This window comes from Numenius arquata, chromosome 14 (genome assembly GCF_964106895.1).
Source record: "Numenius arquata chromosome 14, bNumArq3.hap1.1, whole genome shotgun sequence".
NCBI lineage: Eukaryota > Metazoa > Chordata > Aves > Charadriiformes > Scolopacidae > Numenius > Numenius arquata.
In genome coordinates, this window is record NC_133589.1 from 15,319,349 (window position 1) to 15,337,363 (window position 18,015).

At 37.8% G+C, this 18,015-nt stretch overlaps 1 protein-coding gene across 1 annotated transcript in view; it reads right to left on the reverse strand.

Annotated features, from left to right (window-relative positions):
• The window catches only part of RBFOX1 (RNA binding fox-1 homolog 1), a 1,256,716-nt gene that overhangs the window by 1,043,426 nt on the left and 195,275 nt on the right, over nucleotides 1–18,015 (reverse strand). The gene's annotated exons all lie outside the window — the stretch shown is intronic.

Here is an 18,015-nt window from a genome sequence, read left to right on the forward strand (position 1 = left end):
AGGTTTTCCAAACAACTATGAATAGAAATTGCAATCTGACAGGTTAGCTCTTTTGCTCAAGCTCTGAAGCTGCTATTATGGTTGGAAAAACATTTATGCAAACTGCTCAGGAATTCGCCTTGGTCTACTGCCCACCCAGTATCTTATTTCTCTGATGGAGTCTCATTTCTATGTTATCATATTCCCAGTAAAAATTGAATAGTGCAGGAATGGGAGATTCAACACAAGTTATTCAGTTCAAAATATATGAAACACTATTAAATCTGGCTATAGCGTTTTTTTTCAGGAGGGGGAAGGGAAAGTTTACTTGACTACATTTAAAATACATGTGAAGTTTTGATTTTATAGTAAATATCCCTGCTGATCCCTTTGCCAATTCCTTCTATAATAAACATGATCTGGTGGAAACATAAGGCCTATTTCAAATCCTAAAAGGTAATTAAAGCTGAGACAGTCCAGAAAAAAAAAAGATCACCAATGGTTCCTCTGTGCCTAAGGGAAGTTTTAATTAAAAGTCACAGGAGAATAATCTGCAAGAAACAAAAATGAGATGGCTGCTGCTAATTTGCCTGGGTCTAAAGCAGATAAACAGCAAATATGCAACAACTAAAGTTGCTGTGATTTTGTTCATTTAACACTTACTGGGAAATCTGTTGCCTTGTCTTCTTCCTCCCGAGTGCTCCTTGGTAACGCAAAACCTTTGCTCTCCCAATGATGGGGCTGCAAACTCCACCCCAGAAAGTTTTTCTCTTCCGTAGCATATGCTGAGCCTTGGGTCCCATGTTACGCATTTTCACCAGACTGTCAGTTCCTCTGGCATGAGGAAGGATTCCAAGTCATCAACTCCAAGCATCTGTAAAAAAGCCCTGAAGCAACCTGGCTAAGGAAATCCCTTTTCCTCAGGCTAACCTGCCTGCCGAGGCTCTGCTCCAGCTACTAGACACAGTCCTGGGTTCTCAAATTGCCCCACAGAAAAACAGCAGAGAAAAGCCTTCCTTTGCTCTTTCTTCCAAGAGCCAAAGGAAGGGGGAGGATTCCCCTCTTTGCTCTCTCCAAGTTCTCTGTCTTCATCAGTAAACTGCAATTTGCAACTCTCTGGCTCCACCATGTCCCCAACATGGGATGACAGAATTTTATCTGTTGGAGAAAGCGAACAGCCTTACCCCATCCACACTACTGTTCTGAGCCCCAAGCTCACAATGATAGTGCAGAATACAGATTTAACAGTGTATACAGTGTATATCCATCTGTCCGCCACAGATGTCAACCTCAAGAACTACAGAAATAACTGCTATCCTTTCTGGTCCCAGCCTGCAAGAGCCCTGCTAAATGTTAGATCAAGAAACCTGAGATCTAGCCTTCATTTTAGGAAGGAGGAAGTATGGTGTGCTGTGTGTATACAGGATTACTAAAGCTACATAAATTTGCTAACTGGATGAATAACTGGCATATATTTCATTCCTTTCCTCCAAAGGGAAAATTTCATCATAGGTGAAAAGTGACCATTATAAAAGTGACTCAGAGATCCTACCCCAACTTCATTCTAACCGACTGACATTACAGAAAATCTAGTAAAACAAACCCTTTTTCTTTTTTCAAATTAATTTTAGTACTTCCTTCTCTGCATTCACAACAAAGAAAATCACATCTATTTTGGCTTTTATTCTTGTTACACAAGTAAAAATCTCTACTCCCATTTATGTACATCTACAATAATTTTAAATTTTAACAGGAGGGCACTCCTGTTATTATAACTCCACTTATAATTCAGACATTTCCTGATAAAATGAGCAGAAAATCAGTTCTTCCTACAGTGCATGTTGAATTGTACTATTATCCTACACACAGCAGGTGCCTGTTATTACAGAATCATGAAGTGTCACAATTATAAGCAGAATTACTTGTTAAAAGTTGAGAAGCAGATAAATAGCAAACAGGAATGTCAATTATCAAAAAAATGTAAAAAAAAGGAAAAATATCTGTGTCTGACGAGACCAGTATATTATTATTTGTTCTAAGGGGCAAGATGTATTTATTTAAAATGTAATGGTTGCTTTAGAATACTTTTAAAGACTATTATTTTAAGTGTTTCTTAAGTTACACATATAAGCATTTTTCCTCTGAAACATTTACAGATACTATCGTCAACTATTGTTATACTGAAAAACAGAGATGCTACCGTCACTTATATGCTCAGTAGCTATGCTTTGAGAAACCTGAAAGGAAAATGAAGAGGCAGTGTCTGAAAAGTGGCTCTGCCACACCGATTTAGCTAATTAGCTATTGGTCTTGCCTTCCTGCCCTGAAACATCCTTCACCTGGAAAGCCCTGATTCCAGAACTATCTGTATGGTGCAAAACTGATACAGCCTTTTGAAAATATTGAGAATAAGGCAAGTGTGACTGAGCTAAAAGCCTTGCTCCCGTTTCTTGCCCACTGTGACCATTGTTCATCTCATCTACAGGTTTCCTGAGACATAGGGAAATAAGTACAAAGACAGTCAGAAGTGGAAACCGTTTTTTCTTTCTTAGCAACATTAGTAAATCATGCCTCAAGTATTGTTATTCATTCAACACCCACAAGCAATGAATCAACGCAAGTTAGATGTAGTATCAATAGAATCATCCAGCCATGTACCTGCCCTATGAGAGCTGTCATAAGCCTCATCCCTCCTGCCCTGCCTCCTCTTGCATTACTCTCACCTGATCCTTCAGCTCTAAAGGGAGACCCCAGCCTGGCAATGAAATCTCCGCCCCTGTGCAAACACTGCTGAATTTACTGAAATCTCATACATCCATCTTAGGTGTGTGATTATGTGCAAGCACCTTAATACTGCCACTGAAGTCTCCAAGAATGCTCTAATGCCCAGTAACTACAGTACCTTACTCCTGAATCTCTCTGTCTTTACAAGCAGTCACCTCCTATAACCAGGTTCAGGGCAGCTCCATTTTACCATTTGGTTTGGTTGTCTCTGCTATTCCCACTAGAAACACAGAAAGCGCTTCTCCATATATTTCCAGCCTCAGCTGACTTCTGTCCAGAACAGGCTGTTTTGGTGAAGTCAGGCCCCTTCTCTTCTGTCATTTTTATTTTATGAGATCCTAGTTTCTACCTGAAAACTGTTAGCCTCAAATTCCATTGCATTTTTGCCACTAAGTTTTATTCTATTCATATTATTTATAGGTGATGTTCATGCAGCCTGTGTCCATGTTTCCAAAAAAGTGCATTTCCTTAGCATTAACTAAAAATTCAGGTGCTAGAAAACAACGTTGTTGCAAAAATTATACTGTGTATAAGACTCTAAAGCTCTTCCTGATCCACTACTCTGCTTTGTAAAACCACTGTATTTGCTAGAAACTGTTAATATAATACTTTGACAATTACCAGGGCTAAGTGATGTAAAGGTCATTTTTGCCACAATTTATCACCACCAGTTTAATGCAGGAGATGGCACAGTGTCACTGAGCGAAGTCTTATGGATGAAATGACATATGACTCAATGACATTTTTTCTTCTACAGAGGAAACATATAGGCATCTGTATAAGGGCCCCAGATGGTGAAATAGGCAAAAGAAGAAAAAGAGTACAAATCCACTATAGGATTTTAACCATTCTCTCTGAGAGTAACCATTACAATATTTACAGGAATAGATTTCAAGCTAAATTGAAGCCACATACAAGATTTACAGATACAGAAAAAAAAAAACCACAGTGGAGCAGATCAGCAGTTCACTGTCCTGCTTCTGCTACTGGCTGCCAGATGCTTTCAGGCAACTCTGCAAGAACTGTCTTTTGGATACACACCCCCTAAGTGCTTAATTACAGACTATCATGCCCACTGAAGGAGTCTTCTTTCTCACCTCTGTAAGAAGGAAACTGTTTTAATCCTCTAGTACACTGTAAAAGAACTCAAAAGGACAAACACCATCCTGAGCTGAAATAGCTCAGGTTAAAACAGTTTTTAAAATAACAGTTTAGCTCACTTTTGTGAAAAGTTCTACAAGATTCAAGAAGAACAGGAGACACTATGTAAGTATAGCATTCGTGTCAACATTTTAAATGTCTGACCACACATTTAACACTCAGAAACTCTAAAGCTACATTTCCCAGCATGGGTGTACCTATAAACAAGCACGTTAACCAGTTCCCTTTATAACCAAGAGATATGCATACCTGAGGTTGGATAAGGAGCACAAACCTGAACTCCTTAGCTATATATGGATTTGATAACACGGAACTGCAGCTCTCCCTATGAGTTGCAAGCTAAGTGATACATTGTCCATAGAATAGACCCAACACATTTACTTCCAGTCGCCTGCCACTTACCACTTTGAGATCAATAGTGGTGGTGGGTTGGCCCCAGCTGGCAGCCAAGCTCCCGCCCCACTGTTCAGTCAATCCTCCAGCCTTCCACGGTACAGGGGAGAAAACAGCTAGAACAAGAGCAGGAAAACTCATGGGTCAAAATAAAGACAGGGAAATCATTCACCAGTTACTGTCACAGGCAAAACACACTCACCGTGCAGAATTTCACTTAATTTATTGTGATTTAAAAGAAATTCTTTCTCCCTTTTCTTATCACCACAGGCTACACTCAGTCCCCAAGTGTATAGTTTCATCTCTCAAGTTCACATCTACCATTATTACGCAGTTCATAGTTTTCCTGGAAAAGTAAAGAAAACAACTGAGCTTTCCACTGTTCCATGGTAATACCAGTTTTGATGTTTGTTCATCCCTTGTGGTCTGACAGAAATGACAGAGGCAAATATCTTCAAGCAAAGCAATTTTAAAAATAAAGAGACAGATTACTCATATCTTTATAGACCATTTGTAAGGAATACACAAAGGAAGAGAGAACCTGACAGAAGTGGCGAACACACTCCTGAAAACTGGAAACATGGAGAAAGAAGGCTTCTGGTCTACCGGAGCTGATACCTTAATGAGGCAATTATAACTATTAAACATTGACAAAGCTCCAGGCCTAGATGAATTGCAACCAAGAAATGTGTAGCAAAGTAGTAAGGGGAAAAGGAAAGCCCTTGGCAGGATTTGTGATAGCTTACTAAGTAAGGAAGGGAGTATAAGAGTGCTGGAGTAGCAGTTAATGTAATTCTTTTTACTTTAAAAGGTTCCAAGACCCTAGGAAAGCCCAAACTTCTTATCCTAGTCTCAGTTATGCAAAAGACAGAAAATTATTAAACCAGATTTAGAAATGTATGACTTGGAAGTCATGAGAGCAGGCTGAATGCATAGAAAAAGGAGGCCATGACAGACAAATTTATTTGAATTCTTTGAGTATGTTACCTACCTGGAAACAATGGCAATGTAACCGACAATTTATCTGGAATTCAGAAAAGCATTTAATACTGTGCCACAAAGCAGATTGATTTGAAAACGTGGCAAGCATGTTTTTGAGAAGAACTGACAAAACAAATTTGAGTAGATTCAAAGGTACCTATCGGAAAGAAACAGGCCAGCTGTTGAGCACTGAGAACTGGAGCTGCTGGGAGTTTTACAACAGACAAGTTTAGATTATTTTCTAGAGATCTGACCTTGAAAATGTTATGTTCAAAATTATTACAATTGCTGATGGCACACAATTTCTAAGGCAACAAAAACAGAGGAGAAAGAGCAAGCCATTTCAGAATGATCTGGATAATTTAGGTTTATAGTCCTATTCATAGCTCACATACTCCACTCTAAAACACAGTGAGAGCAGGCACCTAAAGCAATCCCAAAAAAACTTAAAAGTGACCACAGAGAATACATGTGAGTGGGAAAAACAAGGAGGATAACACAAGAAATCATCTGCTGACTGATTACAGAGAAAAAGCTAACAAGTTGTGGGGAATTTACCATGAAAAGTATACAGAAAAGAAGTGGAAATTACTCTAGAAATGCAGAATGGGATGTCAGTTAAGACAATCGTAGCCATTTTGAGTAATGACCAAGAAAGTTATTGAGCAGTTTCCCTGTTCCAATACTGGTTGATTAAGTCTCTAAAAATAAAATATGACTTAGATCAAATGTTCAAGAATGCTGTGTTTTGCAGACATCAAAGATCTGTGAATTCCGTCCAGAAATGAGCCAACCTCTGGAGTCAAAATTGTAGCTACTAATACATTAACTTCTATACTTTGGACGAAAATTATAATTACTAAATTACATGCTATTCATTTTTATTCTTTTTAAAATGTCTCATACTGGGTTTGATTCTATCCTACAATTTTGGGGAGAGAATTTTATTTCTGTCCGAATTATACAGGGATGAGAGGAGAGAGAAATGAGAAAGAAAATAATAGATTCAAATCTTTAGCACCATAGCTTAAAGGAAATTAAAGAGAGTTACAGAGAAGGTAATTTCTTAGGATTACTGAAGAGAAAGCAAAAAATTGATGTAAAAAACTGTCTGTGACTGGAACGAATAAAAAAAAAATGCCAGCTTTTCTATTGTAGTATAACACACAGAGTTATCCATCCTTTAAATAAATCCAGCATGAGAATAAATGAGGAATAGTGATTTTAAGATGAAGCCGAGTTTGTGGCTGGAAGAGGAGGAAGGTTGGTTTTGGGGATTAAAAAAAAAATGAAGGTATATAAACTAATCTGTTTCTCTGGGGGAAAAGGCATGCTTTGATGAATCTATAGTTTTATCTTGTCCTATAAATATATTATTGTATGTTTTTATTTTTTATGTGGCAAGACAATAGGATTTCCTGCCAAAGTACCACAGAAAACAGCCAGTTAGCTGATTTGAATGGCCTGAGGCACAGCCTCTGACTGTGAAATGAGGAATTCATTAACTGATAGTAAAAGGCTTCAGTCAAAAACATTTTAGGGGTGATTTTGGATTACTGGATTTGCAACTTCGCACATATAATTATATCTTTCATGTTAAGGAAATCCTTATGCCATGCAACTTTGATTCATTCAATAATTGCCATTTATCAGAGTGCACAATCAGAAGAGAAGGCTTAACCTTCAGCAGACACCATTAGCATCCAAGTGGCAGCCTATGTTAACTTTTGGTTTTATGTGAATATTCAGGTTGGGTATAGATGTGAGTCTGCTGGTTTTACTGTTTATTACGTCCTTACCTTCAGTAGAAAGCTTACAGTGATAATTTTGGCAAAGCTGTTGCCTAATGACTTTCAAATATAATTAAAACATATTTTGATATAAACTGTATTGCCAAAGTCAAATATATACCAGCTAAGTGAAATTAACCTTCAAGTGATACTTGAATAACAGTAAACCACAAGGGTATGTAAGAGATTAGATATACAGTAGTTTAATTATGTTACAATAATTCACCTCATTAATCTCCTAGGAAACAATAACCACAACAGTTAAATACTGTAATTAACAAACCCTATTTCAAACTTAATTTTAATTTTATATGACTTTGCAATATTATCCAGTGCAATTATATAAAAGACAAACAAAAGATAAAGCAAATATTAAGTTCTCTGGAGAAGACTTCAAATATATCCTCACCTCTTTAACCTGTGACAGGAAAGAAACAAGGCCAGCACCTACTGTGAATGTTGTGTCCCAGAAGGCAGACAAAATGCACAAGAAAATTCTGTAGCTGAAAACATATCTACAACATGAACACCTGAGGTTTATTGCCTTACATAGGGCTCTTAGGACTTGGTTGGGAATGACAAATATAACAGTATATAGAAAAGGAAACGGATACAAATGAAACACCTCAAAATAGCGAGGTAAGCCTGGCACCTTCAGCATTAAAACTCAGATGGGGTCAGCATTAGAGAGAGGACTTCAGCATGGAGTTACGGGAAAGCAGCTCTCTGCTATATCAATAAACACCAAAACATCAGTTTATCGGGGATCTTCCATCTGTTTACAAGATAAGTAGAGTTAGTCTTTTTATTTAATGAGCTCACAGTCTAAATTCATAACAACTGCAGGTATTTTCCATGTGGATTAAGCCAGATATCACTTAGTTTACAGCTGTAAATCAAAACCCCATCTTTAAGATTTCTGTATAGATTATATTTCTCATTCAATTACAATGCCAAATAAGAGGTAAAGTGTTTGTCTTGATTACTTTGATTTTAGTTTTTTAACAGGTCTCACATTTATTCCACAAAACTTCTGTGGAACTACACTCTGACTACCTAGCTTCTGCTTTGTGACCTTTTTTACTTTATAGCTCTTCAAGGAGAAAATGAGATATCTTTATAAAATCAGTGAGTAATAAACAAGAAGTTCATGTTCTCATACAAGAAAAAATGACAAGCATTGAGAAAGCCGTGTTCAAAAATATAAATGCTGCAGAGAGAATAAAACTCACTCATTTATAACATTTTTCCATTAAAACAGTGTAATAACTGCTGAAGTTCAAATGATATACGAGTGTATCCTTGAAGAAGATATTCTGTATATCTGATAAACCATAAATACTATAGAATGTACCTCAGGCAGAACAAGCACATCTTTGCGTGATCGTGGAAAATATACAGTGTATATGAAGATGAGTTATGAAGGTGAACAAATTTAATATATCTAGTTGCCCGGTGGACACCCACAATTTGCAATTTAATCATCCACAAGTTATGGTGTGTTCATAATTGTATTAGATTTTGAAATAAGGCAATACTGGTTATATTAAGCTTAAAAAATAGCCCACCTTTTCAGGTTCATGATAATTTACAAAGGAAACAGTAGTTACAAACAAGGTGAATTAAAGTATTAGAGCTGCAATGAACAAAAAGACAGTATATTGCAGATAGATTCTTGAAACTACAACATATAGCAACGTTTTTATCACTGTCATCTTTTATATACTCCAGATTTATACAAGGAGAAAAAATCTAGTACTGTCATTCTGTAAGACTGGCAATATTTTAAACTTTCTTTTTTCTGCAAGCTATTCTTAAGAATATCAAGACTTTCAGAGTGAAAAAGAATTGATCAGTCTTGAACCTCTACTTAACAACAAGAGGCACAGGCATTATGCCTACAGACCACATCCTGGCAAAATTGGATTATATCAGAATCTCTACTTCATATAAAATAGTTTAAAAATCACTGAACTAGACAGAGAAGGTTAACTTCATATTTTGGCAGCTTACACACTCACCTGGAATAAAGCACAATGATTTTCTAGCACTTTTTTCTCAGTAAGAAGATTCATTACTTAAAAAAAAAAAATGAAGCACTTAACTTCAAGAAAGATTGAGAAAGATCATGATATAATGAACCAGGCTAGTGCACTTTCTTGGAAGTGAGACTTGATTTAATTTGAATTAAGCAGACATTTAAATATGATCTTCTTACTTTCTATAAAGTAAAACAGTACGAGCAACAGAGACTGAAGGACACCTTTCCTTCACACTACATTTGATAATCGTGAGCAGGACACTTTTCTTTGCTATGCATTGGGAGACACACACTGCCTCAGGGACAGGAAAGTACTGGAACCTCTTGCACATCCCTAGATTTCACAGGGGAGATTTTGGTTAAAATGGACAGCAGCAATAGCCACTTTAAGGATCTAGACCTGTATTTGCTTTGCTTTAATCACAGAAGCATTTGGCCTCTTCAGGGGAAGGAAAAGAACGCTATCAAATAGAATTCTTCATTTGAGCCAAACTATATCTTTCAGACTTTTTATGTTGTCAATAAAACTATGAAGAAATCGTTTTTTCAGGTTGATTTGAACCAATTCTTTTTCTATTTTCAGCATTAACACAGAGTCAAGAGAAAAAACAAACATTCATTCATGTAACAGTTCATAGGGCTCTGACTCACGCAGGTGGAAAAACGGGAGATGTAAAGGGCACTGAGGGCATCCTTCCATCTTTTCACTGGTTCCTGGATTATTATTTTGCCCTGAGGATCAATGGTTAAACTGAAAGAGGAGGAAAAGGAGAGACCTGCAGGATGGCAGGAAATTGGCCTCATTCACAAAATTTCAAGCAAGGAACTGCTCTCTGATTTTATCAGCAGAGTAGGGCTCTCCAACTTTCTTGGCTTCCACAATCCCCATTCTGCTGGAGAATCAGGTCTTCACAAGCCCCCTCAGTTTGAAGTCCTGAAATCTCTGTGTGACAAGGCTTGGGCAGTGCTGAATGAGAGGCTGGGTTACTCTCAGTATGCTTTTAGGCAGACATTGAAAGCAAAGACACTGAAAGTAAAGAAAACAAAGAGGTCTCAATTGAATTCCCTCAGCAGTGGGGGACAGCTTGACAATGGTTCTGAATTTCTGGTGTCTTTTGCAAGAGGGATAGGGGTTCATATACATATAACTTTTTTTTTTTAATAAGTTTGAGCAAATGAAACCTAGTAACTACCATTCTTTACCTAACAGTGTTTATAAACATTTTTAAGTGTGCGAGAATGCACTGATCAAAGACAACGAGTATGTAGCTGTGCAGCTCTGCCACTGTCTTACCTGCAAATACAGAGCAGTCTGTAACACAGAGAGGTCTCAAGCATTGCCTGGGGGACAAATTCATAGTATCACTTCACAAATGGCATCTCTTGGTGTAAGCAACCTAATTTCATGTCATTACTATGTTTACAATTACTAATTACAGTATTTAGATTTGGTATGAGAATAGTCCAAAAGCAAAATATTATCATTATGTGTACTTATCTAATGCATTCATTCTGCTGACACCCTGAGGACGGCACACATAGAAAGTTTAAAGCAAAGGAAAAGCAGCACAGGATTTCAGGTAGATGTGTATTGCAAAACAGCGTGATGGTTCTTGTCAGGGAACAAGTAGAATAATGATACACCCTTTACTGTATTGATCCAGGGATGGTGTATAGCCATTTTGCTTTTTTTGGCTTGTATACTTCACATTTGTGAGAACAGCCATGAAATTGCTGCCTATGAAAAGCAGAATTTCTTATAAACCATCCTAGACATTAAATGTTCTTTGTTCTAATGCATAGTCCCAATGGTTAAAGGATCTGTCAGCAAGTGCGTTATGAAAATCAAAGCAACAATGTATTTAATAAAATTTTCTTCTAGCTTTTGTTGTCTTCCCATAGTAATTTTACTGACACCACACTAAGGACATGTTTTGTCTTTAACAATTTTTAACACAGCACGTAAATCAAATATTAACAGCAAGTAAATCTCAGCCCACATAAATCTATGGGCCCAGATGCAATCCACTCCAGGGCATTAAGAGAAGAGGGTGACATCGTTGTGAGGCCACTGTATCATCTTTGAAAAGTCGTGGGGATCAGGGGATGTCCCTGGTGATTGGAGAAGGGCCCAAAGGAAGACTCAGGAAACTACAGGCCCGTTAACCTTACTTCAGTCCCTGGGAAACTGATTGAATGAATTCTCCTAGAAGCTATTACAAACCAAATGAAGCAAGTGATTGGGAAAAGCCAGCACGGATTTACCAAAGGCAAATCATGCCAGACTAACTTGATGACCTTCTACAACAAAATAACTTTTTCTGTCGACATAGGGAAAGCAGTAAACAGTATTTACCTGGACTTCAGCAGAGCATTTGACAGTTTCCCACAGCCTCCTCCTGACAAACTGGCAAGGTACAGACTGGATTGGTGGTCTGTGAAATGGGTAGGAAATTGGCTCATAGGTGGTGATCAATAGTTTTTACTCAGGTCTGCTGCCTGTCACAAGTAGAGTCCCTCAGAAATTGATACTGGGCCCCATGCTGTTCAACATCTTTATAAATGCACTCTCACTAAGTTTGCTTGATGAAACCAAACTGGGCAGTGAGGTGGACACATCAGAAGGGAGAGAGCCATCTTACAGGCAGACCTGGACAGGCTGGAAGAGTGCGCGGGCAAGAACTGCATGTTTAACAAGGACAAAAGCTAAGTCTTGCACCTGGGATGAGATAACGAAAGAGCACAGTACAGCCTGGGATCTGTGTGGCTGGAGAGCAACCTCGCTGAGAGAGACCTGCTGGTCCCTGTGGACACCAAGCTGAACAGGAGTCAGCAGTACACCGCTGCAGCAACAAAGGCAAATCAGATCCTGGGCTGCAGCCATGGGGGCACTGCTAGCAGAGATGGAAACGTGATCATAGCACTCTACCCAGCACTTGTCAGGCTGCACCAGGAGTACTGCATCCATTTCTGGTCCCCACAATTCAAGAAAGATGCAGACAGACTGGAGAGGGTCCAAAGGAGGGCCACAAAGAAGATCAAAGGGCTGGAGAACCTACTCGATGAGGAAAGACTGAAGGAGTTGTCTTTTCTCCCTGGAGAAGAGAAAGCGTAGGGGGCACCTCATCACAGTATTTCAGTACTTATCACGCAGCTACAGAGAGGACGGAGGCTTCATCTTCACAAGGAGCCACATGGAAAGGACAAGCAGCAATAGGTACAAGTTGCACCAGGAGTTGTTTCATCTTGATATAAGAAAGAATGTTTTTACAGTGAGAACAACCAATCCCTAGAACATCTTTACCACCACTGGAGGCTTTCAAAACATGACGAGACAGGGTGCTGGATAATCTCATCTAGGCTCACTTTCCCACAAAAGGTTGGACCAGATGATCTTTCAAGGTTCCTTCCAACCTAGGCTGTTCTGTTGTTCTATGATTTTTCCCTTGGAAGCTACCCAATCATAATATGGATGACATTCTTTCAGATGCTGCAATGAAAAAAAAAAAAATTAAAAAAAAGGTAGCTAACGTAACATTCCTGTTATCTCTGAAGTCTTCTTGCTCTATTTCTCAGTGAAAGCTTTAAAAAAAAATCATGATAACATAAAGCCCTCTCATTCCTCCCCAAAAGTCAATCACATAGCAAGATCTCTAATAAAAAAGGAAAAGATTAATTGGAGAGCTGCCTTGAGAGACCAAATGTTCCAGACCTGACAGTTTTATAATGTAAGTAATTAGGGCAACATTATGAGTTATGTTATCAGAGCCAGCCGCATGATCAGCAATTGTTTATATTTCAGGGTCTATTCATGAGTACAGTACACAGAAAGTAGAGCACTAAAAGCAGATGAAACAGATGTTGATGGAATAAAGCTGACTTCTCAGCTGAATGCTGTTCTCACCCTGCCAATGACTTCAATGAATTTATCTTCATTAAAAGAAATTTAATCTTCAATAAAAACAAGTAAACTGTAGCCTATCTATGCAGCCTGTAGAAGTTAACACAGAATAGACTTCTGCAGGTGTCAGATCAAGTCAACTTCTTTTGTAAAGTGAAAATTAAAGATGAACGCGGCAGTTCGAGGGCAGGGAGTAAAACCAATTTGCACTAACCTCTACTCATTTCTGCATCTGAACCTGAGCTACCTTTCTGCTAGTTTTCTTGAGTGATCTTAGTTCCAGTGGGGGAATGCATGCGGCTCCCTTTCTTGGCACATGGCTGCACAATAGTGCAAAAGAAACAAGAGCCTGCACACCCAAAACTGAGAAAGTGTGTGCCCCTGAACGGGTAATGCTAAAGCCAATGACCATTTGCCACACTAAACAGTAAGGAGAGAATTACTAAAAAGGAAAAAAGAAGTCAGCTTGAAAAGAAATACCCAAGAAGCATAAAAATTTGTAGCAAAGGGGAGAGAAAGAGGGTGACGTGTTATCAGTTGGACATTAGCTTGGCCTTTTGCCAGAAGTAACCCCAACAGCATCAAAACCTCCACCTAACGTCAAGGGAGGTGGGGTGTTGTACCCCACAATGAGGACTATGAGAGAGGTGCATGCAAAACAGGGCAAGCATATAAGGGGGATGAGAAACGTTTAGGGTTTAGTTACAGAAGAGTGTTTAGAAATTTGTAGGTACATATTAATATTTCACAAGTGTCAAGTATTGCCGTTTATCTACAGTACGGCTGATTGGTCCTGAATGTATAGTTCCCTGATTGCCAGTTAATTACATGCCATTAATAAATCAATAAACTAGTTTGATCACGATTTGAGTTAAAGAATATAAATTGAAGTTTTCCTTTATGACAGTTGTTTCTTCATTAAAGCATAGTGTTTATTTATTTAGCTTTCTTTTCTTCTTACTTCCATACCTGGTTTGAGACCATAACTGGTATTATACATTCAAAGAAATTAATTTCAGCTGAACTGAAACCTGTTCTGTAATCAATTCTATTTTTGGCTTTGCCAAATGAAAACTCAGTAAACACCATCAAAAGGATCATAGATATAGTAAACCATGGGATGCTTTTCAAAAACAAAATTATAAATATTACACATAATTTGTCTTCCATCATGAAAAATCAATGTCATATACTTTACCACAAATCACATGAAAAAGTCCACAAGTACACGCAGTGTTTCCCTATAGCAAGAGTAAACACACCATCACAGCTAAGAAATAACATACCACAAGAATTAACCCCGGCTGGAATGACCTCTGTCCAAAACACATGCATTAGGCAACAGTGACACTTCCACAGAGGCACTAAGAAAGAAATTACCATTCCTTCTCATGCTGCCTAGTGTGTAGAGTGGGAAAGTTAAGAAGCTGATCTTTCCTTCCACTTGCCATAGTTTTCTAAAATCCCTTGTCAAATACCCTTCTACCCTTGATGTGCCATTGGCTTAATAGATTTTTATCGATATGTATTTTTGATAAAATGTAAGAATCAAGGGCAAGATTATTGTTTAAAAGAGAACATCCCCAAGTCTCTCAAAAATTATGCTTTATATCCGATTATTTTATTTCTGTGCCATGAACAGTGGTAAGATAATTACATTTAGAAGCCTAGTCTTCTTTCAGCAGTAACACAGTTGTCATACAGAGAAAAGAAGCGTAAAACATTGTCACTCCATTCTCACTTACTGGGAAAATCAGTTCCTAATATCATAGATGACATTGATCAGTCAGTTTTTTATTTGGAATAATTTCAACCTTGGCCTCATCATTTCTCATATCTCAACAATCAACTGAAAAAAGAGTTATAACACCATAATACCACAAATATAATCCCTTATTGGAAAAGCACAACTATCTAAAAAGTACCTAATTTAAGTTTATTGATTATTAATTAAGTTAATGCTCCAAAATGAAAACAGTACTGAATTCACAGTTTCGTTTTGCATTTGAGGAAAACTCCAGAGAAAATTAAAACAATTGAAGTTTTAAATATTAAAAGCTGTCTTTTCTTGAAAATTATTCTAGTCAAAACAGTAGTATAAAAAAAGTCCTTGGGAAAATACATCTTTAATGAAGAACTTCTATGAAAACTACGTTTTAAAGCATCCTTCTGATATATTAATCACTCTCTCTAATCTTATTAACAACCTCAGCAAAACACCAGGGAAATAAAAAGATATGTTTTATGCTGCAGGAGCAACATGAGAGCCAGCACCTTCAGGCTGAGCAGAGGTGAGAGACAAAAATTGTAAATGCACGTATTGACAGTTTAGGCGAAAAGACAATATCCAGTACTTGTTCAGGTAAAGGACACACCTGGGACAATTATTTAAGACAAAAGTCTGTGTCCATTAAAGTCTTTACTCACCACTCACATGGAAACAAGCCACATTTCTGAACTTGTGTTGTTTCCTGGGCTGTCCTACAGACTTCAGTCCCATGGCATGAGTTGCCCTTTAGCACGTGCACCCTGAATTCAACGGAGTTATTGATATATAGGCTAACATCCACACGTCTGCTATGTGAGCAAAGCTTTCTATTAGCCCACTTTATCAGCTTGGCTTCCAGAAAATCCTGAACTGAATGAAAAGGGATCATAAAAAAATTACGGGTTTGAGCAGGGTCATTTCATTTCATCTTTCTAACTGATGAAACAACTTAAACTCTTTAACAAGTTACTTTTGGTAACTCATGACAAGTTTTAACACTGATCTACGTCTAGTGTAAAGGTTGATCTTTGACTTCTACTAAAGCCATTGAAGAGGACATCCAAGTGGATAAATACCTTTTTTACACCAGGTATATAAATTTTCTTATCAAAACATCGTAAAGTGACTTTTGGTTCCAGAGAATCAGGTCCTAAACAGATGCTTCAATCCTTGCATTACAGATGGAAAAAATATCAAGGTAATACGCATCACAACACCAGGCTTGTTTTATAGTTGAACTAAAGGTTCAAAACAATTTAAGCAAAGAAAAGTAAATAATGTAGCAATGATTCATCTCAAAGGAGTACTACTGTAACCACTGAATAATTACAAGCTCCAATATTTATTAGTATGCAAAGGAGCTAGATCTGTTTTGCTGCCAGAGCAGCTCAAAGGATAAAAAGTCAAGGAAGCGGTACACATTATAATAAATCACACACAAAAATTCCCTGTTTGTTTCAGAGAACATCTTTACTCTAGAGGCACAGAGTGCAGAGCTTCTTCCTGAGAGTAAAAAAGAAAAAGTCTGTTTAATTTATATTTCCAGTGATGCATTGTGCCTTCAGAGCTCATTCAGTTGAAGAAGTACAAAGGTTTCAGTTCACAGAAGTTTTGTCAAAATGATTACAGAAGTTGTCATGGAACAATTTCCAAAACAAACTGTGTTATTTTCCTTTTATGGTCCCCTTGACATTTTTAGTTCTTTAGAGGTGGCATAAGTTTCTATTTTCACAAGAGTGGCAGTGTTTTCTCTGATAAATAGCAAAAGTTTAAAAAAAAAAATCACAGGCATCTGTGAGTGTATTGAAAAGCCAATATTGTTAACTTCTTTGTGTTTGTGTATAAATGCATACATACAGAAGAAAGAAATGAAATAACAGAAGGAAGAAAACATTTTTAAGGTGTTTTAAAGATACTGCTTCTCTTACAATAAACTACTGACAAACTCATTTTTGCCTCTGTGTATGCACCTTTACAGACCCGTTTTGATCAAATGACGGAACGAAAAATTATGTATGTATACTCTCAGAAGCCACACAAAAGAAAAGGTGAACTGAACTGTAAAAAAAATCTTAAGAAACCTAATGACTCGTTTTAGCAGGACATGAAGGAACATTGACACACCTTCTAAGAAAGCACGGCCCTACTGCATGAAAATAAAATGAGCAGTTTAAACAATAAGGTTTGCCACTGGGTCATTTTTTAAAAACGGTGTTAAATCAAGACATTAGAGACGGAGGGTGTGCTAAGAATTTGGTATAAGGTGTTCTCTCCACAAAAATAATCAGAAATTAATGTTTAAAAAAATGTAATTGCTTGCAGTCATCTCTGAGAAACTTTGTAAAGAGCTGATCAGATCCTCCAAGATACTCAATGTGGTTCCCTTACATATTAACGGACAGTGTATCTATCGGAACTACCACCTGCGCTACAAATCTGTAGCCTGTCAAGACTGAAGGAAGTCTCAGGGGATACACATCCTGCTGTGTTTGTAAGATGAGTTATTCACTGTCTCTGTATGTTGAAAGAAAAAGAAATTCGAAACACCTTGGTACTTAGAGTGTTAGCACCAGACCTGAGAGATGCTACTGTCAAATTAGCCTTTTAAAACAGAAACTAAGGAGACTTGGCTTCCCAAAGCTGTCCGCTGGACAAGTCACTCACACTGTTTCCCCAGTCTGCCTCATTCCTCTCCTGGCTTCAGAAAAAGAGAGCAGATTGAAATAGCTGGCTTCCCGTTTCCACACTATTCCATTCTTCCACATTTAGACTTGTTTTCACTTACAGTTCAGAGAATCAAAGAATGATATAGCTTGGAAGGGACCCCTGGAAGTCATCCAGTCAATCTACTTTGGTAGTTTGGAGTTGGCCTACTCAGAACAGATTGCTCAGGAATAGTCCCATCAAGTTTTGAACATCTCCAAGAACTGAGATTCCTTCCCACCACCATGACAACGTCTTCCAGCTTTTGACCACTTTCAGGATAAAAAGGTTTTCTTTATATACATATATCTCTCTCTCTATATATGGAGTTTTCTGTATTCCAGCTTCTGTCCTTGGACTACCAATCTGCCATGCATAACCCTGGTAGTAAAATCACAGCAGCATTAGCAAGTTGCCCAAGTACACATGCAATATTTCAACAAGTTTATATAGTAATGGACTGAAGCGCAGGTCACCACGTCTTTATTATAGTTGGTACTACCCTGCATGCAAA